This window comes from Callithrix jacchus, chromosome 18, assembly GCF_049354715.1.
Source record: "Callithrix jacchus isolate 240 chromosome 18, calJac240_pri, whole genome shotgun sequence".
Lineage (NCBI taxonomy): Eukaryota > Metazoa > Chordata > Mammalia > Primates > Cebidae > Callithrix > Callithrix jacchus.
The window spans coordinates 25329953-25354057 of NC_133519.1; the positions used below are offsets into that span (position 1 = coordinate 25329953).

Sequence of the window (24105 nt, forward strand, 5' to 3'; positions counted from 1 at the left end):
CATTTGTATTTTTGATTATTATTCATATTTGTGCCTCAGTTGCCTCCTGTTTAAAATGGAGACAACACTGTAACTTATGTCATGGGCTTATTGTGAAGATTAAGTGAGCTAATACCTGATAAAATCTTAGATTAGGATTTAGAATGGTGCTTAGTCTTGCACTTTGATTTCTAATTTGTCTGAAATGTAGATTGCTACTCCAGTTCTCTTTGTTTTATAATTGCCTCGCATAAATGTATTTTTTACATCCTTTCTGCTTTCAGAAAACTTGTGTTTAAAATGTGGTTCTCAGAAGTATCTTATTTCGTGCGGATTATGTTCTCATCCAATCTGAGAGTTTCTTCCTTCAATCAGTGAATTCATTTACATTTTGAAATTACTGATACATTAGAACTTATTTTTACTAATGTAATTTATGTTTTCCATGGATCATATTTTTATCCCACCCCTCACTTTCTACCTTTCAGTGGATACATACTAAGACCTCTAATCACTTTTGGCATATTTTCATGGTATCCATGTAGACTAATATCTTTTCTTTTGGAGTTAGGGAATATTTTTAATAGCATAGGAAGTATTCTGAGCCTCATACAAGCAAGAGTATCTTTATTTTATCTTCTCATTTAAACGAAAGTTTAGCTAGCTATGAAAATCCAGGTTTGAATTAATTTTTCCACAACACTTAGAAAATAGTTATCTGTTGAATTCTTGTCTCCGGTATTACTGTTCAGAAATTAAATGCCAATTTTGTCTTTGTTTCTTTGTAGGTGTTCTCCTTTTGTTTCTCCCTGAAAGCCTTTGAAATTTTCTCTTTGACTTTATGAATCATAATTTACTATAATAAGTTTAGGTTTTTAAAATCTAATTTATTTATTAATATATAAAGCCTTTTATATCATGGCTCATGCCTTTAATTCTTGGAAAATTGTAGTCATTATTTTGCTAAATATCTTCACTTCTCTGCATGTATTTTCTCTCCATTGGAGAGTCTAGTAATATAAATTCCAGTGAGATGAATGTCTATGCCTAGCCTCCATTTCTTTTAAATAAATATAAACTCTATAGAGAGACCCATACATATATGCTCTATAATTGTTAACTCTATACAGTTATATCTCTGTAGTGTTTTTATATGCATATATATATATATACACAGTTGTTTGTTGACTTACAAAGGGCTTATATACTGATAATCTCAGCATAAACAGAAAATATCATAATTTGAAAATGCACTTAATATCCCTAGCTTACTGAACATGATAACTGAGCCTAACCTACTTTAAAAGGTACTCAGAACACTTACCTTAGCCCACAGTTGGGCAAATCATCTAACACAAACCAATTTTGTAATAAAGTGTTGACTTATTCATGTAATTTATTGAGCACTGTACTAAATGTCAAAAACAGAATTTTGTATGGGTCCTTGTCATTAATGTACACAGCTGAACGCACATTGGGCCTGAAGAATGAAGCATTAAACTTATTAATTGCCAGGTTACGGTGATGCTACAATGACAGGGTCACTATTCTTCCTAGCCCAGGAGAATATCAAAATTCAAAACTCAAAATACAGTTTATACTAAATGCATATCATTTTCACACCTGTGTAAAGTTGAAAAATCAAGTCAGATCATCATTAAGTTGGGGACTATCTATATTTAGATGAGCCATTCATCCTGTATTATATGTCACAGGTTAATCGGTTCACTGTATTGCTTTGATAGTTGTTTTACTTTTCCGATATCTTGTTAATTTTACCTAAAACTTATATTCTCCTGGGGTGATTATTCATCTCAGATGAATAATGTGTCTCTAAAAAGAGGAGATAAATCTGTATTCTCTCTTTGTGTATGTGTTGCCTCAGGGTAGAATGTTTCTGGTGATACAGTCACTCAGAATTTCCTTAATGTGGGGAATTAAAAAAAATTATCAATATGGTTATATGGTTATATGACTTGATGGTCCGCAGTAGATTGAAAGAAACAAATTAAAAGAGAGGTAGCAGCTAGGGATGAGCACATACCATGGTAGCAAGAAATGATAGATGACATCTTAAAGGGTAAGGAGTCCCAAAAAATGGGTGCATCCACAGATATGAGTACAACAAGCAAAATGGTCTGCGACCATCCAATGTAAACTGTCTGGTAGACTTTGGTACTCCCTGAGGTCATTTATGTATAGTACTTTAGCATAGGATTTTTATTAATAATGCTATCAAGGGAATGTTAAATACAGAATTCAAATGTTATGTTGCTGCAGATGAATGAATAAAGAAAATGTTAATATACACAGTGTCATACTATTCAACCATAAAGTAAAATGAAATTCTGTCATTTGAAGCAATGGGGGAGGGAACTGGAGGACATAATGTTAAGTGAAATAAGTAAGGTATAGAAAGATAAATACCACATGTTCTCCCTTATATATGGGAGATTTAAAAAGCTGAGCTCCTAGAAGCAGACAATAGAATTTGGTTCTTACAGGACAGGAAGAGCAGTGGGAGAGGAGGATGCAGAGTTAATTAATGAATAGAGTATTATAGCTAGATAGGTGGAATAAGTTCTGTTTTACAGCACTGCAAGATAAATATTGTTAACTGCAATTTACTGTGTATTTTTAAAAAAAGACAGAAGAAAAGATTTTAAATATTTTCAACAGAAAGAAATGATAAATGTTTGAGATGAATAATATGCTAATTATCTTGATTATTACATATTATGCATGAATAAAAACATCAGGCTATATCCCACAAGTATGTACAGTTATTACATGTCAATGAAAAATGAAAGGAAAAAACCCCAAATATTATGTTGATGTTACAGCATAGATGTATATATAATAGAGTTTAGAATGATTATCATAAAAGTGGATATACTGAATAAAAGATTTTACATGTGAAGAGGTAGGCAGCAATTATCTGAAAAATTAGTTATATATTTTAGCAGATTCTTTGATAATTCTGGGTAAATGAATTGAAAGAGAGAACAGATTTCTTGACAATTTCTAAAGGGTTTAAATTAAGGTAGTTTTTCCTTAAATTTGACCATGATTAAAAAGACCTCTTTAAAGATATTTAGCACCTTAGGATACAAAATCAATGTGCAGAAATCATAAGCATTTCTATACACCAATAACAGACTAATGGAGAGCCAAATCATGAGTGAACTCCCATTCACAATTGCTACAAAGAGAATAAAATACCTAGGAATACAACTAACAAAGGATGTAAAGGACCTCTTCAAGGAGAACTACAAACCACTGCTCAAGGAAATAAGAGAGGACATAAACAGATGGAGAAACATTCCCTACTCATGGTTAGGAAAAATCAATATCGTGAAAATGGCCATAGTGCCCAAAGTAATTTTTAGATTCAACACTATCCCCATCAAGCTACCTATGACCTTCTTCACAGAACTGGAAAAAATCACCTTAAACTTCATATGGAATCAAAAAAGAGCCCACATAGCAAAGATGATCCTAAGCAAAAAGAACAAAGCTGGAGGCAACACACTGCCAGACTTCAAACTATACTGCAAGGCTACAGTAATCCAAACATCATGGTACTGGTACCAAAACAGAGATCTAGACCAATGGAACAGAACAGAGGCCTTGGAGGAAAAGCCACACATCTGTAATCATCTGATCTTTGACATGGACAAAAACAAGAATGGGGAAAGGATTCCCTATTTAGTAAATGGTATTGGGAAAACTGGCTAACCATGTGCAGAAAGCAGAAATGGGACCCCTTCCTGACACCTTACACCAAAATTAACTCCAGATGGATTAAAGACTTAGACATAAGACTAACACCATAAAAACCCTGGAAGAAAACCTAGGCAAAACCATTCAGAACATAGGCATAGGCAAGGACTTCATGACTAAAACACCAAAAGCATTGGCAACAAAAGCCAAAATAGATGAATGGGACCTAATTAAACTCCAGAGCTTCTGTACAGCAAAAGAAACAATCATTAGAGTGAACTGGCAACCAACAGAATGGGAAAAAATTTTTGCAATCTACTCATCTGACAAAGGGCTGATATGCAGAATGTACAAATAACTAAAACAGATTTATAAGAAAAAAAACAAGCCCATCCAAAAGTGGGCAAAGGATATGAGTGGACACTTTTCAAAAGAAGACATACATGAGGCCAACAAACATATGAAAAAATACTCATCATTACTGGTTATTAGAGAAATACAAATCAAAACTACATTGAGATACCATCTCGCGCCAGTTAGAATGGTGATTGTTAAAAAAATCAGGAGACAACAGATGCTGGAGAGGATGTGGAGAAATAGGAACACTTTTACACTGTTGGTGGGAGTGTAAACTAGTTCAACCATTGTGGAAGACGGTGTGTTGATTCCTCAAGGACCTAGAAATAGAAATTCCATTTGACCTAGCAATCCCATTACTGGGTATATACCCAAAGAATTGTAAATCATTCTACTATAAGGACATATGCACACGAATGTTCATTGCAGCACAGTTTACAATAGCAAAGACCTGGAACCAACCCAAATGCCCATCAATGATAGACTGGACAGGGAAAATGTGGCACATATACACCATGGAATTCTATGCAGCTATAAAAAGGATGAGTTAGTGTCCTTTGCAGGGACATGGATGAATTCTGGAAACCATCATTCTCAGCAAACTGACACAAGAACAGAAAATCAAACACCAAATATTCTTACTCATAGGTGGGTGTTGAACAATGAGAACACATGGAGGTAGGGAGGGGAGCATCACACACTGGGTTCTATTTGGGGGGGGTCCAGGAGAGGCACAGTGGGGGGATGGGGAGGTTGGGGAGGGATAACTTGGGGAGAAATGCCAGATATTGGTGATAGGGGGATGGAGGCAACAAACCACATTGCCATGTGTGTACCTATTGCAACAATCCTGCATGATCTGCACATGTACCCCAGAACCTAAAGTACAATTAAAAAAGAAAAGATATTTAGCACCTAAATAATGCAGTGTAGCAAACCATCCCAAAACTCAGTGCCTTAAAACAATACTCATGAATCTGTAGGCAGCTGGGTGGTTCTGCTGATCTGGGGCAAACTTGGTTGATCTTGGCTGGGCCTGCTTGTGCAGGTCAACTAGGGATTGCCCGGTCTAGTATGCCTCATTTCCATATCTGGCAGTTGATTGCTGTTGGCTGAGGTGTTAGGGAGAATTAGATCATGTGAAGTTCATCATCTGATTGGCTAATTGGGCTTGTGTTACTGTTTCTCTGCCTGGGCAAGTTTCATGAGAATAAGTAACAATATACAACTTCCCTTGAGGCCTGCCCTTGGAACAGGCACATGGTCACATCTGATATATTCTACTGGCCAAAGTAACTCACAATACTAGATTCAAGGGAAGGGGAAAATAAACTCTACAGTTTGATAGGAGGAGAATCAGTTATACTGCAAAGGTTGGGGTTCTAGAGAGGAGTGAAGAATTATGAGAATTTTTGCAGTCAATGTACCACACTCCCATTGTGTAAGTAATCAGCTCTATTTGACATGGTAAATTTCTGGATGAAAGATAGATGAAGGGCATGGCAGGTGTAGAGTCAGGGACTCCTTAGGCATGAGAGAAATATCCATGGCTTGGAGATGGGCATTGGTGGAGGAAGCTGATGGCAGCAGGAGGATCACAGAGGCTGAATACTGCAAAGTACAGTAACATTTTGTGAAAATGTTTTAAAAGCAGTGAACCACTGGGCAGAGACTGCAATTTCCAGGAAGTGCAACTTTGTCTGCCATGGAACTGACCACCAACTTGATCACCAATTCATCAGTAAGTATTTACTAAGCAATTACCATAGGCCAAACACTGTCTTTGTGCCTGGAGGAATAAAAGGAATAAGACAGTTTGCTTCAAGATATTTTCGGTCTATTAGAAAGACATAGTCCCTCCAAAAGCCCAGTGATACAACTATAAAATGTAACAGACACCAAAAGGCAGCCCATACAGATGGCAATAAAATATTCAGTTCTTTTAAAAGATTTTTGAAAATATGAGTATATAGATTTTCAATAATATAATGAAAACCAGAGAGAAGGAGATTCTCTTTTCTTAACTAGTCCACCAATGTATTTAAATTTGAAAAGTAAGCAATGTTTATATTGAAATTCAGTCACACATAGCACCCTACTAAGTGAATTTTCTAGAGATTTGAAAGAATTATTGTGACTTTGAAAATAACTTCCCAAAGTGTGACTCCATGAATTAAAAGTAATAGACATGAACAAGTTGCCAAATCTTCCATACTTCGGTCTCTCCACCTGTAAACCACTAATGACAAAACTAACTCAATTCGTGTGTTGACTTGAGAATTAGTTAATAGGAACCATTGCAAAGCACTATGGAAATCTTAAGTGCTATGGAACTAGGTCAATAATGGACGCTGGCTTTCTTCCAGTTGCTTGTGAAAGGGAGAATGAGTTTGATGACAGTTGAGTGACCATTTAACCTGCTAATCAGGTGGCTGGTGGGATGCCTGGTGATAAATATAGGAAGAAAATTTATAGAAGACAGAGATGGGCAGTAAAAGAGATCAGATGCCATGTTTCCTAACAGGGGCACCGCTGGCATTTTGGGAAGGATGAGGCTTTGTTGTACAGGACTGTCCAGTATGTTGAGACTATTGGCTGTTGTGGAACTAAATGGCAGTCTCCCTCTTCCCCCACTTGTGAAAACAGCAACAATCTCAGTAAGAAATGCGAACTCATTTCCAAACCATGTGCCTCCTCTGGTTGTAAATCACTGAGACGGAAAGCTAGAGGCCTTTAGCAAACAATTTGCTAGGGGTTTAAGGTGAGTCGAGTACGAAGATGCAACGATAGGGGAAAGTGGAAGGTGTAACTAGAATGACTGCAATACTTCAGTGTTGAGTAGATTTTAACCAAGTTGATTCATTTTGCACAAGGCCATTAGATTCTTCCTGAACGTCTGCTTTCATCTTATAGGGCTCTGCTGGAAAGCCTTCAGTGACTCCCTATTGCTCTCAAACGTAGACTGCATTCCTAGGCCTAACGTTTGTCTTCATACCAGAACTCATTTCCATCCCCCTGTCTTCCATTTTCTTCTATAGATTTCTGGTTCCAGTTAATGACGACGAAAAAAAGAATCTTTAGTGATCTACAATGACAAACATTGGAAATGAAGTAATGTTGAATTATTTATCATTGAAGATTGTAAGGAATAGTTTCAAATGAGGTCAATTCCAAGGCATAGTCTTTGTTGTTCTGATGGTGGCACTTGGGGGTACTACTAGAGCAGGAGCACCCCGAGTTGGAGCAGTCCACATTCACTGTGCAGTTGTCTAACTTGAAATTGCCTCTGTAATGTTTTCTGATCATAGTCATATCTGGACCACATACCTTTGTTCTGTACCTAAAAGTCTTTGTTTCTCTCCATTTCTCCATTCTTTCTCCCTAGTTTTCTTTTCATGAGCTGTCAATGCAAGCGACTGAATGCAGAAGTAGATTCTTAATTGGATTCAAGATCTGTTGCTGCTTAAAAAAGTTGTCCATTGGAGGCTTCAGGGTCTTTCTTTGTTATCCAGTTGGTATGACTACAAATTCTAGTTAGTATTATCTTAAAATGAAAAATAGCATATTACACAGAAAACGTATTGCATAAATCTAAATACTCCTAGGATTTCTAATTCATAAATTGAAACTTGACTCTATTCATGGTGGAAACCTGAGACTCATCCATCTCTGTCTTCTTTCCCCTACTAGTCTCCACATCCTGATGATCCAACCTCCTCAATAGTTCTGAAATGTCTTCATTTCTTTTAATCCTACTTAGTTCAGGTTCTTAGTTTAATCTTACCATTTCTCACTTGGATTGTTACAAATCCAGGTTTATCACCAAATGATCTCTGTTGCTGGACACCCCTCCCCTCTACCAGAAAACCTTATTCTACTGAAACCCAATTTTTACCATGTTACTTCCTTGCTTAGAACACTTTGGTGTTTCTCCTTTCACCCCATGGTAAAATACAAATGACTTGGTGAAGCATGAAGTCCCTTGAAGGTCTGGTACCTGCTTATCTTTCCATTCTCATTACCATCCCTCCTCCTTACTCTGTTCCCTCTAGTGCTGCCAAATGACCATAGTTCCAAAATCACGTTATTATTTTCTCATGCTTATATGCTTTTCAATGCTATTCCTTTGTGAATGACTACCTAACCTTTAAGACCTATCTCTGGGGTCACCTATTCCTGGCAGCCTTTCCTGATCTACCCTTCTGGGTTGGATGCCCCTTCTCTGTTCTCTACAAGCTCCCTGTGCATTTCTCTGGCTTAGCATCATCACACTGCATTGAAGTGATCTGTCCAGCTGCCTGTTTATCCCTCTTGACCGTGACCTGGAAGCCAACACCTGTCTCTGATTCATCCTTCATCTGCAGCCCCAAAAATAGTGCCTAACATAAAATTGATGTTCAGTGAATGCTTCCTGAAAGGTTGTATTAAAATTTGTAAACTTTATGAATGAGAGAGGCTGTAAGGTTGAGAAATATCTGGTGATTTGTGTTAATGTGGACATTTCAGACATTTTAGACCAAAAGACACATTTTTAATGGTCTCTCAACAGAGGATTAGACCAAAAGATTCCACTGACCCTCTGATCTTCCCTTTGCTCAGTAGAGAGAATTGAAGGCAATTCCCTGAGAAAAGCATGTCTAGGATACTGCTGAGGACTTTGCTTCTTCAAGAGGTGGTGAGCATTGGTGCTATTGAAGCCTCCTGGAAATGATTCTTCTCTTGACGTGAGTACTGCTGAGGGGTGTGTGTGTGTGTACATGTGCATATGGTGGTGGTGACAACAAGCAGGGTGTTGAAACAGTCCCTGGGCAAACAGAGAGTGTCTCAATCAATCATTCTGATTGTGAGGTGCCTGAGACCTAAATAATTGAGGACCTGATTCATTAATTATGACAGCGAACACTTACTGAGTACCTACTGTATGTCAAGCAGTATTCTAAGTGCTTTATGTGCATTACTCATTTGATCTCAAAAATCCCATGAGGCAGGTACTGTTATTGTCTTCATATTACAGATGAGGAAACCAAGGCACAGAGAAGGTAAGCAGTGTACGCAAGATCACCCAGCTAAGAAATGGCAAAGGGAGGAGCAATTCCAGGCTGTCTGACTCAAGAGCTCAGGTTAAGGTTAACCTGCCATAACCATCATTCTTTCCTGCCTCTCATGGACTGTCATGGTCCTAAGTCAGTGCTGCTCACTCTCTGGGACCTTAAGACTGCACCTGGTCACTAGGATTGGTAAGGAAGTGTTACTCTTTGAGGAGAAGTGAAGTTCCCCCATCTGGGGGTCTCTGGGTCCTGGGGAAGCCCTGGGGAATAGCTACAGATCTGTGACCTTCAAAGGAAGAGCTGTAATCACTGGCCAGAGAGTGGCTCCCATTGCACTCTCTAGTCCAAGTTAGAAGTTGCAACAGGACTGCAGAAGGCTGGTAGAGTGAACCTGCAGTCAGCAGGGAGGAGACCAACCCTGTGAGAACCCTTGCAGTGGAATCGAACCTACCGGGGCTGGAGGTGGTAGTGGAGTAATACAGCAGACTGAGAGGCTAAGTGCCAGGGTCTGTGCTGGTGCTCTGCATATGTTGACTATAATTCTTACATCAACCCTGCAAGGGGGATATTTGCCCTATTTTACTGATAAGAAAGCAGTATCAGAAAGGCTAAGCAGCATGCCCAAGTTACGGCATAAGAAAGTCTCTTGAATCCAGTCTACTTACTCCAAAGCCCATTTTTTTAACCTAGACCCTTTGACCCTCCTATATAATGTTTGTTGCTTTCCTGTTTTATTTTTTGAATAGAACTTCCTTCTGAATTTCTCAGGGAGATCTGGGGCCTGACTCATGGATTACATAGTAGGCATGCTTTTCCAGGATCTGGGGGTGGGGGTATTAGAATCAGGTGGATTATGACATTCTCCATAAAAAAGCAGCATAGAGTGGACTTTTAACCCCTTGGTATCTGCACTAAGAATTCATCTCAGATTCTTTCTTCCTTTTTTAACTTTTTCACATGGTTGGGAAGTCATTGTGAGCAGAAACAGAGTCCGAGGCCCAGAGTGCCCCGTGCAGGGCCAGAAGGAGGATTTCAGGGCAATGGCTGGATGCAGAGCCAGCTACGGGGCTGTGAGGCTGGGCTGTGGAGACTCTTCCTGTCAGCGAGGGTTTGCAGGCTAATCCTGCAGGCAAAGGGCACTCATGGAGCATTGTTGAGGAGGGATGTGGTGAAATCAAGACAGTTCAGGTGGATTGTTCTGCAGGCATGTGCATGGTGGGTGGGGAGGGGGAGAGACTGAAGGATAGGAGGTACTGCAGGAATAGGCAATGTGAGATGGGGCTGAAATTAGACAATAGAGTAAGAATGGAAGCCAGGGACAGATGGGAAAGGCATTAAGATGCTACAAAGGGAGGAACGAGACTTACTCGATTGTGAAGAATGACAAAAGGTGCCACAAGATGAGAAAAATATAGTATCCCAGCAGAACTGGGGGAATTAGAAATGGGAACTTATTTGGGGGAGAAAATGATTTAATTTTAAACGGTTTTAGCATCTTGGGTTTTGGGGGCATATTTTGAAAAGGACTAAATCGGAATTGTTTTTGCTGCAGAGACCATCCCATCCCTTGCTTTTCAAAGACACCATCATGTGGGAAATGTGAATCTTTTACTCATCTCTTCAAGACTCCCAAAGACAGAGATGAGCCTTCTGTTTCCAGTGATCGTGGGGCCCCCGGATGAAGCCAGCCTCAAGATAATAAGTCAGGTAATTATTTCCATCCTTCCTATGACAATAATGGTGTCAAGGTGGCAAAAATTCATCAGAGGCAGCTTTGCAAGTCCCCAGGGAGACTCACGATAAAGAGGTTGATTGTCAGAATCCGCCACTGCAGCATCACACCAGGGCTCTGTAATGACGGCCGAGGGCCACATTGTGCCTCCAGAGTAAAGAATTGTGAAGATGAAAAAGAGAAAGACACCTACATCCTAGCCCAGTGCCCCACACCCCACCGCCAAGTCTGTATGGATGGTCTGGATCAGTAATTAGAAACACAGCACAATAAATATTGAAAGAAGCTCTGTAAACATTCTAGAGGACAATGAAATTAGAAATAATAAGCAGATGGGCTTTTATTCAAAGCAAATCATGCCAGATGGACTCAGTACCTCTTTCTTTTTTTCAGTAAAAGTACAAAGTTGGTAGATAAAGGAATATGGTCTGCTTGATGTATGTTTGAAGATTGTTAAAACATTTGAGTCTTCCAAGAAGTTTGATTTGCAGAATTGGCTCAGAATGCCTGGAATAGAAGCACACACCTGACAAAAAAAGTTGGATAAATGCTGCTAATTGGGCAATAGAAAGTACTGGAACAATGGGCTGTTGGGACAGCCTCAGGAGCGGTCTTCAAGAGACTGTAGATATCCTCAGTTCCAACTCTCTCAGTTAAGAGTAAGGAAGCTCAATCAAAAGGGGACAATGACTTCACAAAAGCAGGGCTAGGAAAGGGGTTACTTGACAATTAGGTCTGCAGTGTGAGTGCTTGATCTCCTCTTTACCTGGTGTCTCTGTTATCTAGGAAAGGAAATAGATATGGTCAAGTCTAGTTTTGAAAGGATCCTAAATAGGAAGATGTAATAATGGGACCTAACCACCAAATCCCATATCAGTCATGTCTTCTAAAGGTGGTGGGGCCTCAGACAAAGTGGAGATGGGGGTTGAGAAACAATTGGGAAGTTTTGCTACAGGCTGCGCTCCAGAGGTCCCTGTGCAGTCTTCCAGCCACTTTCAAGGATATTAATTCATTCTTGCTGTGAAGTCTGTGTTGCCCATTTCACAGTGAGAAAATGGCAAAACTCAGGGAGATCTGGTGACGCCTCCGACTAAGGCTAAACAGCCAGCATGTACCAGAGTTGGGACTAAAGCATAGGTCCTCTGATTCCAGTCGCTTCTATCTCACCCAGATTGCACTTGGTAAAATTCTGTTGTAGGCGCAGATGTCCTTTCCAACCTTTTATCTCCGCAGAAGCCTCTCCTCTCCCTTGGCTGGGCCCTTAGACAGCTCTCAAATGCCTCGCCCTCTCAGGAATACTCCATGACCTTCTCCCATTCCCTCTCCATTCTTCCTCGAAACAAATCAATGTCTTTTCCCGTTTCTGCTCAGCTCTTGTATGCAAACTTTGTCACCCGAAAAAGCATAAACTTCATATAAACCGATTTCCACTATTGCCTCCACAGATGATCGTTTCACCTTCAGGAAATCATTTCACCAAGGCTGCTTCCCCATTTGAAGAACAAAAACCAGCCATGATGTCTAGTTTGTGACTTCCATTGAAGGATCCTATGTGAATCCCATCCAGTCAATGCCTAATATGAAGTAGATGCTCAGTATGTATTTATGACGAGAAATTCAGGCTGAGATCTTTCCTCAAGGCACCTCTCAATAGTTTTCCTTTCATATGCAGAGTAATATATTTCCCCCAAACCTATAACTGAACACCCTTCACTTTAGCTATTAATCAGAGGACCCTCTGGTTGCCAGGATCTAGTCCTTTGAGTGGCTGACAGTTGGAAGTTGGAGGTGGACGGTTAATAAGTGATTTTTTCTTTTCACATGTATTTGTTTCCCTGTCAGAGAGTAAAATAATTTTGCAACAGGCAGCTCTGGAAAGGGGAGTCATTGAGGCACAGGAAGAAAATGGAAGCCCATCTTTGCTTTTTTTCTACTGCTACAAAAAAGCTTGTTGGTCTTCATTGGTCCAGGTTTTCTGCTCTGGGTGACCTCTGGGACAACACAATTAAACTCTTGAACTTCCTACTGCCTCTTTCGTTCTTTTTGTAATAACCCTAGATGCATTCTTAGTAGGAAACACCTCATTTACCATATGATGACTGTATAATTATTATTATTTTAGTTTATTTACTTTCTACCAGAAGGAGTATAGCAGCTAAAGAAATGCCTGTTTTGGCCAGGTGTGATGGCTCACGCCTGTAATCCCAGCACTTTGGGAGGCCAAGGTGGGAAGAACACTTGAGGTCAGGAGTTCAAGACCAGCCTGGCAAACATGGCAAAGCCCCGTCTCTACTAAAAATATAAAAATTAGCTAGACATGGTGGCATGTGCCTGTAATCCCAGCTACTTGGGAGGCTGAGGCAGGAGAATCGCTTGAACCCAGGAGGCGGAGGTTGCAGTGAACTGAGATCATGCCACTGTACTCCAGCCTGGGAGACAGAGTGAGACTTCGTCTCAAAAAAAAAAAAAAAAAAAAAAAAAAATGCCCTTTTCTCCCCCTGTCCTCACAACAGGAATACATTTAGTTAACTATTTGAGAATCATAACTGTAAATGTTGCTGAAACACGCATCTATCACTAAGAAATATCACTGCACAGAGTGCAAAATATATGACTTACATTGCTGTATAATCACATAAGAACTCTGAACATGGCAGCTATTACTATCACTGTTTTGCAGATAAGAAAACTGAGGTGCAGAGAGATTAGTGACTTACCTCTTGCCTAGTTGGTAGCAAAGTCAGGGTTTGAACTCAGGTGTGTCTACTTCTGTTTTTCTATTACTCTATATTCAGGATCTATGCTTCTCATTTAATACTTCATCATTATAAAAGGCTTTTGACTTTTCAAATGTAGCAGACGAAAGACTTCTTTGCTCGAAGATGGAATAAGAAGTCACAGATTCTGAGAAGAAAGAGCCAATGGTCATTGACTGGGGAGGGGCAAAATCTTGCACTTGAGATGTTTTTCTCCAGGGCTGTCCCTCTAGGCCCCCTTTCTCCCCCAGTACTTGACCTGATTTACCTTGACTGGTGTGCTATTTCAGGGTTTCTGCTCTTGGATCCAGATGCTCCATTTTTTCCCTATCTGGCTAGAGACTTAAATCAAGTTAGCACAGTTACTGGGTTCCCATATGTGCCACACATTGTGCTGGTGCTGAGGATAACCTTGTGAACAGGAGAATCCTTTCCCTTTCCTTCTAGGAACTTATGGTCTAGCAGGGGAGATGAAGGAGGAAACAGTCAATTTCCATTAAGTGGTGATCACAGGGAGTGGCCCAAGCACATAGGGTCACATAATACAGCCTTAGGAATTGGGGAACACAGGCTAAGGAAGCAGCCTTTGCAGAGACTAAAGGATTAGTAGGCTAGCCTGGAGAAGGCCAAGGCATGGCAGAGGATACAAAGCCTCAGAGGCTATAGAAAGCAGTCAGACATAGAAAATGACTTCAGTGTTTTTTCTTCTGATTTAGAGCTGGAATATTCCAGCAAAAAATTCATCCCTCCCTATACCCTGGTGTATTGGTCCGTTTTCACACTGCTGATAAAGACATACCTGATACTGGCAATTTATAAAGAGGTTTAATGGACTCACAGTTCCATGTGGCTCACAATCATTGCAGGAAGTGAAAGGCACATCTTACATGGCGGCAGACAACAGAAGAGAATCAGAGCCAAGCCAAAGGGGTTTCCTCTTATAAAACCATCAGATCTCATGAGCCTTATTCACGATGACCACAAAAACAGTATGGGGGAACTGCCCCCACGATTCAACTATCTCCCACTGGGTCCCTCCCACAACATTAGGGAATTATGGGAGCTACAATTCAAGGTAAGATTTGGCTGGGGACACAGCTAAACCACACCACCTGGTTTCATTCAATGCCACTGAACATATTCTCTGGTTCTAGGATTAGATCTCCTCTCCTGACCCTGCTGGTAGTGTTTGCTGGGATCCAGCCCCGTCCCCGCAGCCCAGGTGCTGATTCCTATAATGAGGTCATTTTAGTATTTTAGTAGCTGAAGAGCTCTATGCCACATGTGCTTCATGTGGAATTCAACCTCAGAACAAGTACTATTACATTTGGGAACTGCCAGTGTCTTTATCTGTCTTTATCTGTATTTTTATTCAGTGATGAGCAGGTACTTAGACAATGGAATAGGATATGAGTCTCAGTTTATGTGACTTTTTTTTTAAAATAAAGAACATCCCAAGTGGTCTTTAGTCATTTAACTATCATGTTTTCTCTTAACTTTCCCATGGCTAATAGTAAGCAAAATTCTGCGTGTATTTTTTTCTCTGAAATTTTCATTGCAATCTCAAGTTGAAAGTTTTTCTTCTTTTTTTTTCTTGTGGTTCTTTAATAGGTTGGATTAATTCTTTAGGAAAAGAAAAGATCAGGTTTTTTTTATCCACAATTAGCATTACTGCAGAGGGAGGCAGAATCTGGAGTCTATGGAAGAAGGCCTGGGACGATGGCTTCATGCTCACGTGTGACTTGCACACCCACACTGAGCCAGGGTGGTGCGGCAGCTTTGCTTGTCTTGAATCCTCAAGTCTGTTGTATTACTGCCTTTGCACTAAAGCTAGACATTCTTATATTTTCCCATGTGCTAGGACAGGTCTCTCCAAGCATCCTACCTATTGCCCCTAAACCAAAAATATTCCTTGCAATGTGAAATATGGCAAGCACAACTTTTTCTGGTTCTGTCTTCCCCACCCCCCACTAGATTTAGCAAAGTAACTCTGAAAACAACTTTTACAGTGAAATGAATCTGCCCAAGGAATATATACATTTTTTACCCTGAATAATAATAACTCCCCTAAGAATGGAGCCCTTTCCTTTTGCAGAGCTTTAGTATCGTTATTTGGGACTGACTGACCGTCAGTGGTTTCTGCCAGAAACAGAAATGCTAACTGGGGCCTTCATCAGGGGTGGCACGAAGGGCTAACACTTTTACACTTTGCTTGGGCTCACAGGGATGATGGTTTTGCTGACTCTTGTTTTTGCAGGCCCTTCTGGAGATGTGGCTGGTAAGAAACTCTGGCAATCGGAGAATGGAGTTCTGATAGATGTAGTGCATTTTCTACCAAATTACATTAGCATACAAAACGTGGATTATTGATTCTTCCTTTCCTTGTTGTGATTTCTGGGCAAAAGCCCAGTTTGTAGAAGGAAAGAGAGTATACATACACTTGAGTTGAGAGTAGTTTATTTTATTTTGGTTTTAGAGACTGGTGGCAGGACCCAGAAAAGTAGTGTGATTTTGCATAGTGATGCACTTTATCATCTGCCTCAGGCTGTGCTCAAGCCTTCCGTGGGACTGTCCTTTCATTTCTGATCCAAACTGGATAGGAAGGAAAGGGCGGAGCACCACCTGCCAGGGGCAGCAGAGTTCATGCTACTTGTGTAAGCAGCTGCTGGTGTCAGGCAGTTGATGGCACTGTACTGAAAATATCTCCTTTGGTACATAATATCCTCATTTTGCAGATGGGGAAACTGAGGCTCAGTGAAGTTAAGTGACTTTGGTTCCAGATCACCTAGAAGAAAGTGCAAGATTAATAGCTCTTTGCTTTGGAAAACCATTTGAAAACTCCTCAAAAGGTGAGACATAGAGTTACAAGATGATCTAGCAATTCTACTCCCATGTATATACTCAAGAGATTTAAAAACATAGGTGCACACAAAGATTTGTATGCAGATGTTCATAGCAGCATTATTTAAGACAGTGTCTCATTCTGTTGCCCAGGCTGGAATTTAGTGATGCAATCATATCTCACTATAGCCTCAAGATCTTGGGCTCACAGGATCTTCTGACCTCAGCTTCCTGAGTCCCTAGGACTACAGACATGTACCACCATGCTCAGCTGATTTTTGTGCTTTTTTGTGGAGATGGGGTGTTGCTATGTTGCCTAGGCTGGTATCTAACTACTGGCCTCATGTGATCCTCCTGCCTTGGCCTCCCAAGGCACTGAGATTACAGGCATGCAGAATTATTAATAGCCCAAAAGGAGAAACAACTCAAATATCCATCAACTAATAAAAGGCCAAATAAAATAAGGCCTATCCATACCACGGAATATTATTCAGCAATAAAAAGAAATGAAGTATTGGCACATACTAGGCTTGGATGAACTTAGAGACCATCATGCTAAGCAAAACAAGTCACTCACAAAGGCCACATATCATATGGCTCCCCTTATATGAAATGTTCAGAACATACAGAAAATAGATTAGTGGTTGTCAGGGGCGTGGAAGGGAGGACAGCTTGGGGCAAATGAGGAGTAATGGCTGTGGGGTTTCTTTTCCGAGTGATTAAAAAAAAATCTCCCAGAATTGATTCTAAGTTTGGCTCCAAACTGGTTTCTAAACTCTAAATTGGTTCTAAAATTGATTGTACAACTCTAAATATACTGAAAAACATTCATTGTACATTTTTAACGGGTGAATGGTATGATATGTGAATTATATCTAAATAAAATTATTAAAAAAGTTAGTGGCTGCTACCCACTGCTCTTATACAGGGAGGCAGTGGCCACTTAGACTGGGGAGTAACTTGAGATGCTCCTAATGTACCCACGTACCAAATAGCAGCAGCAGCAACAGCAGCATCTAACTTTTGTAAAGTATTTAGTAAATGCCCAGCATTGTGCCATGCACATTGTAGGCATCATCTAATGTAATCCTCACTGCTCTTACTTTTATTTTCTAGTAGAGTTTTAGATCTAGAGGAAGTTTAGAGCAGTTAAGTAATTTTTTTTTTTTTAGACGGAGTTTTGCTCTTGTTACCCAGGCTGGAGTGCAATGGCGCCATCTCGGCTCACCGCAACCTCCGCCTTCTGGGTTCAGGCAATTTTCCTGCCTCAGCCTCCTGAATAGCTGGGATTACAGGCACGTGCCACCACGCCCAGCTAATTTTTTGCATTTTTAGTAGAGACGGGGTTTCACCATGTTGACCAGGATGGTCTCTATCTGTTGACCTCGTGATCCACCTGCCTTGGCCTCCCAAAGTGCTGGGATTACAGGCGTGAGCCACCGCGCTGGGCCGGTTTAGTAATTTTTTTAAGGTCACATCGCTAGTAAGTGCTATGCTGTCTTCTAACCAATAAAAACCTTGGAAACAGCTGTGTTTATTTGTCTAAGTCTCAGCATCATAGATTAGTGGCTAAGAGAATAGGATCTCTGGCTAGATGGCCTGGCTTTGAATCAGGATTCTGCCTCCTCAGTCTTGTGTAAATGAGGGCACGTTGCTTAAACTCTGTACTCCAGTTTTGTCATCTGTCTAACGGGATCATAAAGGTTTTAAACTCACAGAGTTGAGTGAAATTCAGAGATAACATGTGGAAAGCATCTAGAACAGTGCCTGACATACTAGTAAGTGCTCAACACGTGAGCTCTTATATACAGTCTCTGTTGGAGCATGGGAGTACAGGAATGAATGAGTCACAGGCTGTAATCAGCCTCAGTCAAGCAGGAAGACAGATGGAGACATCATTGAAATAGGGAGCCACGGGGAAGGAAGGTGGGAGCAGAGTAGCACAGAGGCGGAGTGATTAATGATGAATTGGGGCCACTCCTGTGGTCCTAGATCTTTGGGCTTTCAGGTTCTGGTTTGTCATAGCAGGATTTTCTTTCCTTTCCCTCAAGGGTTCAGGTGTACACAAGAATTATGAAATCTGGCTGGGGAGTTTCAGGATTGTGTTTTTCCTGACAGCTGGGTCAAAATGAAACACTTGAAAGGACAGAGCAGAGAGAGTAGAAAAAGTCTTTTATTTGGGCTTCTTGAATTTTTAATGGTAGTTAAGTCTCAAGGCAAATATAATAGAAACTTGACCAGGAGATAAAAAGTCATGAAAGAGGAGAGCATGAGGCGTGTTCTTACCCAGGACGGGCGCTTTCTCGTGTTCTAATTACCCTAAACCTTAGGAATGTGTCGGAGATTAGCTACTGCTGCACATGAACTGTACGATTTATAAGTAAATTTATTTGGGTACATGCATCATATATAAAAGCTGAGAGGGAGATGGGAGCGGGGAGAGAGAGAGAAAAAGAGAGAGATTGAATTTGAAACAGAAAACCAAGTTTCCAAATCTGAAGTGGCAGAAAGGAGCACAAAATACATGGAGGAACTGTTTGATGGACACGCTCATGTCTTAGTTCCCAGCACGGTGTCTGGTCCATAATAATAGGCATTCAACAAATATTTGCTCGATCTGAATACATAGACTATGTTTATTCTAGTTGCTACATTGAGGGGACCTCTAATGACCTTCAGATTCTGAACTCAGGCGTCCCCTCTGAGAATTTAATCAGAAAAACAAGTAATAAGTGAGACCGACATTGTGAAGTATTAACTTGGAGCAGGCATCTATCCTTGTGGAACACAACCCAGAGAATTTGGATTAGGACCTGATAGTCTACCTTGCCGGTACATAAGAATCACCTGGGGAGGTTTAGAAACACGAGGCTGCCAGGCTGGACCTCACTCCAGACCAATCAAACCAGAATCTCTGGGGCGGGGCCTGGGCGTTGGTTTTTCCCTTTGAAACCGACCCCCCCCCAACCACCAGGTAATTCTAATTGAATCTAGGGGCGAGAATCACTGGGGCAAGGCATTTGTAGATGGGGAGGCTGGCATCGTCTGCCAGAAGACTTGATGTGTACTTCGCCAGAGATTAACCACAGGTCTGGCCTGAATGAGTGTGGAAATGTGTCAGTCACATTTTCATATTTCCAAGGTCATTTTCCAAGAGACCTCTGTGAGCTTGGACTGAAGATAGCCCAGCACAGGGCCAGGGATGGCAGCTGGAAGGGTAGCTGCCTAGGAAGGAGGTAAGCTTTAATAACTGGAATAGATGCTGCACTTTCAACTGCTTAATTGCTGTGATTTTGAAGTTTCCCATAGCCTGAAACTAGGTACCCAGGGAAGGGTGTGAGAGAAGGGGAGGGCACCAAGGGAGCCTGGGACCCCTTATCTCGTGGAAGGTGCTGGGCTTGATCAGCGGGACTCAATTACCTGCTGCAAAGGCCTCAGTGCTCTCCAGAGATCCGGAGACCCGGCTCCCCACAACGGCACTGGCGACACTGCACCTGGAGATCTCACTGCAGGTCTACAACAGGACCATTAAGATAATGAAAGAATCTCTGGGGAGTTTGTGGAGTGTGACTGTGACCACCGGAGCATATTTTATTCTGCCTTGACCCAAACTGCTGAGGGAGAATTCTACATTCTCAACAAGAAGAGGGTATCAGTCAGCCAAATAGCTCTGAGCACATTTTTAGTTAGCTAACAGCATCCCAGAAAAATAGACCTGAAGTTTCTGTAAGAAGCCTGTCTCCTTCAAGACCGAAGCTCTCTTAGCGAAGGTGTTGTTGAGCCCCATAGTTAATTTGGGGAGACCAGGGAAAATTCAGGCTCAGGAGAGATGAATTTTCATTGTACTTGAATCAGGAGAATCTGATTATCAACATCAACCCTTCTCTAAAATGAATTTGAACATTTAACCATGCACGCTTCCTGCCACCTGCCTTCCTCAACTCTCCCCCACCCCACCCCATTCCCTCCCTCTTTCCTTCCAACTCCATTTCAACCACATGCACTTGATACAATGTCACACACAGGGGTGTTTATTATTGACCAGCTTCTTTATCTAGGATAGTATGTCATGAGTAGTCAAGACTATAGCCCTTGAAGGTTGTTTCACAGATTTAGGATGAAGAAACAGTATTCATATAGTTCCAGAGTCAAGGAAGTCTGATAGCCAGCCAGTGAAAAAAATGCAAGACTGTCGGAGAGTGGAATTTTACTCCCGGGAGCTGGCTTGGACTTCAGAGATGAAACATTTGATTTATAGTTTCTATTTCTCTCTGATAGAAAACTCTGCTAACCCTTATTGGAAGGTCGAATGTGTTGGGTTCTTTAGCTAAGGTAACTGTTAAAATTTATTTCACATACAAGGAAAGGGGCTCTTGTTATTCACCATGTTCCCATTTTAATGATGATTTTCCTGGCATCATTTTTAACAAGAATAACTTAAGGCCTGCAAGGAGCAATTTCCCCTAATCAGTTCCTAAACCCTCCCTCCCCATCCCCAACTAACTGCTACAGCTACAGCGATACAGACGAAATGAAATGGAGACTCGGGCAATTACCTGGTGGATCCGAACAGTGTGGAGTCAGCAGTCAATTAGAATAGTTCAATTACGAAAATCCTTTTTTCTCCCTTCTTCTTTTCCTCTATAGAATGATTACCTTAACCCTTCCTACTCCACCCACCCTGTGCTGAGGCCTCCTTTCTCATCCTTCTGCTTCTGTGGGCCCCAGACCCCTCTCTACTGGATGGCCCTTGGTCCTCTGCCAGCCTAGCCCTCATCTCCATTCCTTTTTGGGGGGAGGCCTCAAATTTCTCCTTTTCCAATTGGATGGGCTTAGGATGGGGCACCTCATGTTATGCTGACCCCTGAACTCTCACAACATTTCCCAGGTGTCAGTGACATTCAGAGAGCCTGTGCCTGAGGTCCTGGGCCACATCCCCTTGGCCTTCCATTTTGCTATTCTGAGATCCTCTTTGCATTCCCCATTGGATTCTCAGATCCACTCGCCTATGGGGACAGCTACTTATTCTCGCCAGCTTCCCTCACCAGGGAGTGAGCCTGACCGTAGTCCAGTACGATGAGAGTGTCTGCTGCCAGACACAGAAGTCACAGATATGGGTGCCTGTACCTCCTGCCAACTGGGGCTCCAAGGACTTCCTCTTCACCGTAGTGGCATACATTTGTCTGGATCTTGATTACAGATAGATAGCCAGTCTCAGTTTGGATGATTCTCACTGTCAGCCATGTCTTCCTCCTTAGCGGAGTGGGCAAAAGACATGAACATCATTTAATGGGGGAGTAATAATGGAGATGTGCAAGTACAGTGTAGACCTAGTAGAGGGAATATACACTTTTTTTTTTCAGGGCAGACATATCCTCAAGAAAGCTAATATTAAGCCATAACAATGTTTCAGGAAAGATTTATATCTATTCATCACTTATTATTATATGCTAAACACCGTTTAGTAATTTATATATGTCAACACAATCCTATGAAGAAGCTGAGGCACAGAGAGGTTAAGTGAACAGTACCAATGCATGCAGTAAGGGGTAGAGGGCAGATCAGGTGTATTTTGTAGGAACTGATTTATTTATTCTGTCTTCCCCTACCTCCCTGAAACACCGGCTCTGCCTATTGAAGATCTGTTGATAGTTTAAGACCCTGACACTGACAGGCCCAGCATATGTGCATGATTAGGTGTGGAAGCTATCTGAGTTGGGCAAAGCAGAAGCCTCATTGTGCCAAACTTCCTAATCCCCATGGTTAGAGCCTCTGTCCCCATGCACCGTTAAAATAGACACTTCCCAGTCTATCTCAGATGCTGTTTCTTGCCTTCTCAGTATCCTTCAAATACAATTATATTCACTTTCTTATCACCAGAGGGTAAGCCCCATGAAGGCAGGACCTGTGTTGTCTTCTTTAATGCTTCATCGCCGTTGCCTAGCAATGGCCCAGAGAGGCATTCCAGAAAGAATTCTGGTAAATGGACTGTATTACATATAAAGCAGATGTCTTTGGGGTCTTCTCAAAATTAGGTTTCATTTAAAAAATAAGCCCTAGGTGCAAAATGCCTCTAGGAACTTGGATATTAAATAACTGAATAAAAATGGGGCACTTACAGCATCACAGCTGGTCTCTAATACAGGCATGGAGGCCACTAAAGACGTGGCTCTCTGCACCATATTACTGAATGCACTGATAATTATCATCCTAAGTGGAGCAAATAACCCTCATACAGCTCTCACAGCATAGCTGTAGGTTTTGTTTTCACTTAAAGTATTGACTTCCCACCCAGGGATCCATCATCTTTTTTTTTTTCTGTAACAGTGGCCCACTCCCATTGCTTTGTGTAAACAGGCCACATGTTCAAAGCAAACTTGACTGTATGGAGCTCACATGTGGGGTGGGTACTTCATGGACACTCTTGGAACTGCTAAGGTGGTAAAGCAGGTGGAGTTGGGAGTTGGAAGACCTGTGTGCTTACCCTGGCCCACAGGCAGCTCATAATTTACGTTGAGCTTGGGTGTCCCATTTATAAGAGGGGGTAAATGATTTCTGCCCTGTTTGCCTCACATACCGTTGCAGGGTTCAATTAAGTTCATGCACAGAGAAGCGCGTTGGATCCAGAGTCTACACATGTAAAGCATAATTGCCTGGTAGCAACATAGCAAGAACAGGAGTGCTGGCATCCGATAGACCTGGGCTCAAATCACAAATCTACGTTACTTGCTGTGACTTTAGTTATCTAAAAACTCTTTGACTTTTTTGTGATTTGTTTTGTCATCTGTGAAATGGGGAGAATAATGCCAGTCGAAGGCAATAATATTTGGAAAGTTCTTCGTGCATAGTAGGTGCAGTGGTAATATTTTTGCCACTTAATCAGAGAGTGCCATTGTATTATTTTTCTGTTATTGCCATAAACTACCATACACTTGGCCACTTAAAACAATACAAATTTATTATCACATATCCAAATGTCCAGTGGACTTGGCTGGTTTCTCTGGCCAGGTCTCACAAAGTTGAACCGAGGTGTTGGCAGGCTCAGGAGATTATCTACTTTCAGACTTACTGAAGGCATTGGTAGAGTTGAGCTCCATGTGGTTGTGGAATTGAGGTCTCCCAGCTGGTGGCTGGGGATTGTTTTCTGTTTATAAAGGCCACATGCATGCTTGGCTTGTGGTCTCTCCCGCCTTCTTCAAAGCCAGCAGTGGTGGCTCTTGTCCTTCTCATTCTTAGAATGTTTTCTTTGTTTCCCTCTTAGGCTGCAGCTGACTCTTCTGTCTCCTCTGCCCCTCTAAGGGGCCCATGATCACATTGTGTGTCTGTGGATAATCCAGGGCCCTATTTCAAGTTTTCTAACCTTAATTTCATCTGCAAAGCCATATAACCATATTGTGCCAAGGTAACACATTCACAAGTTCCAGGGGATAAGAACATGAGCATCTTTGGCTGGGGGTGGGATTATTTTTTCTGCCACAACCATGGTTGGAATCCAATGGTTTCATATTGTTGACAATGTCTCCTCAACAAGATCTAATGTTCAAAGTACTTAGCTCAATGCCTGGCATAGAGGAAGTGCTTGATCAATGTTAGTTTCTATTTTTGTTGTTGGTAAGTAGATGACAGTAGTTACGTTGTGTTTTCCACAGGTTCTAGCAAATCCACCTGG

The 24105-nt window shown here is 41.3% G+C and overlaps 1 long non-coding RNA gene across 1 annotated transcript in view; it reads right to left on the reverse strand.

The window, feature by feature from the left end:
* Positions 1 to 21817, reverse strand: part of LOC118149225 (uncharacterized) — a 32918-nt gene extending 11101 nt beyond the window's left edge. Inside the window, exons 1-2 of the long non-coding RNA XR_004736584.3 lie at positions 21564 to 21817; positions 13557 to 13743 (exon numbers count right to left, since the gene is read on the reverse strand). This is a non-coding gene — a long non-coding RNA (uncharacterized LOC118149225). The remainder of the gene's footprint in view (positions 1 to 13556; positions 13744 to 21563) is intronic.
* Between the last annotated feature and the right edge of the window lie 2288 nt (positions 21818 to 24105).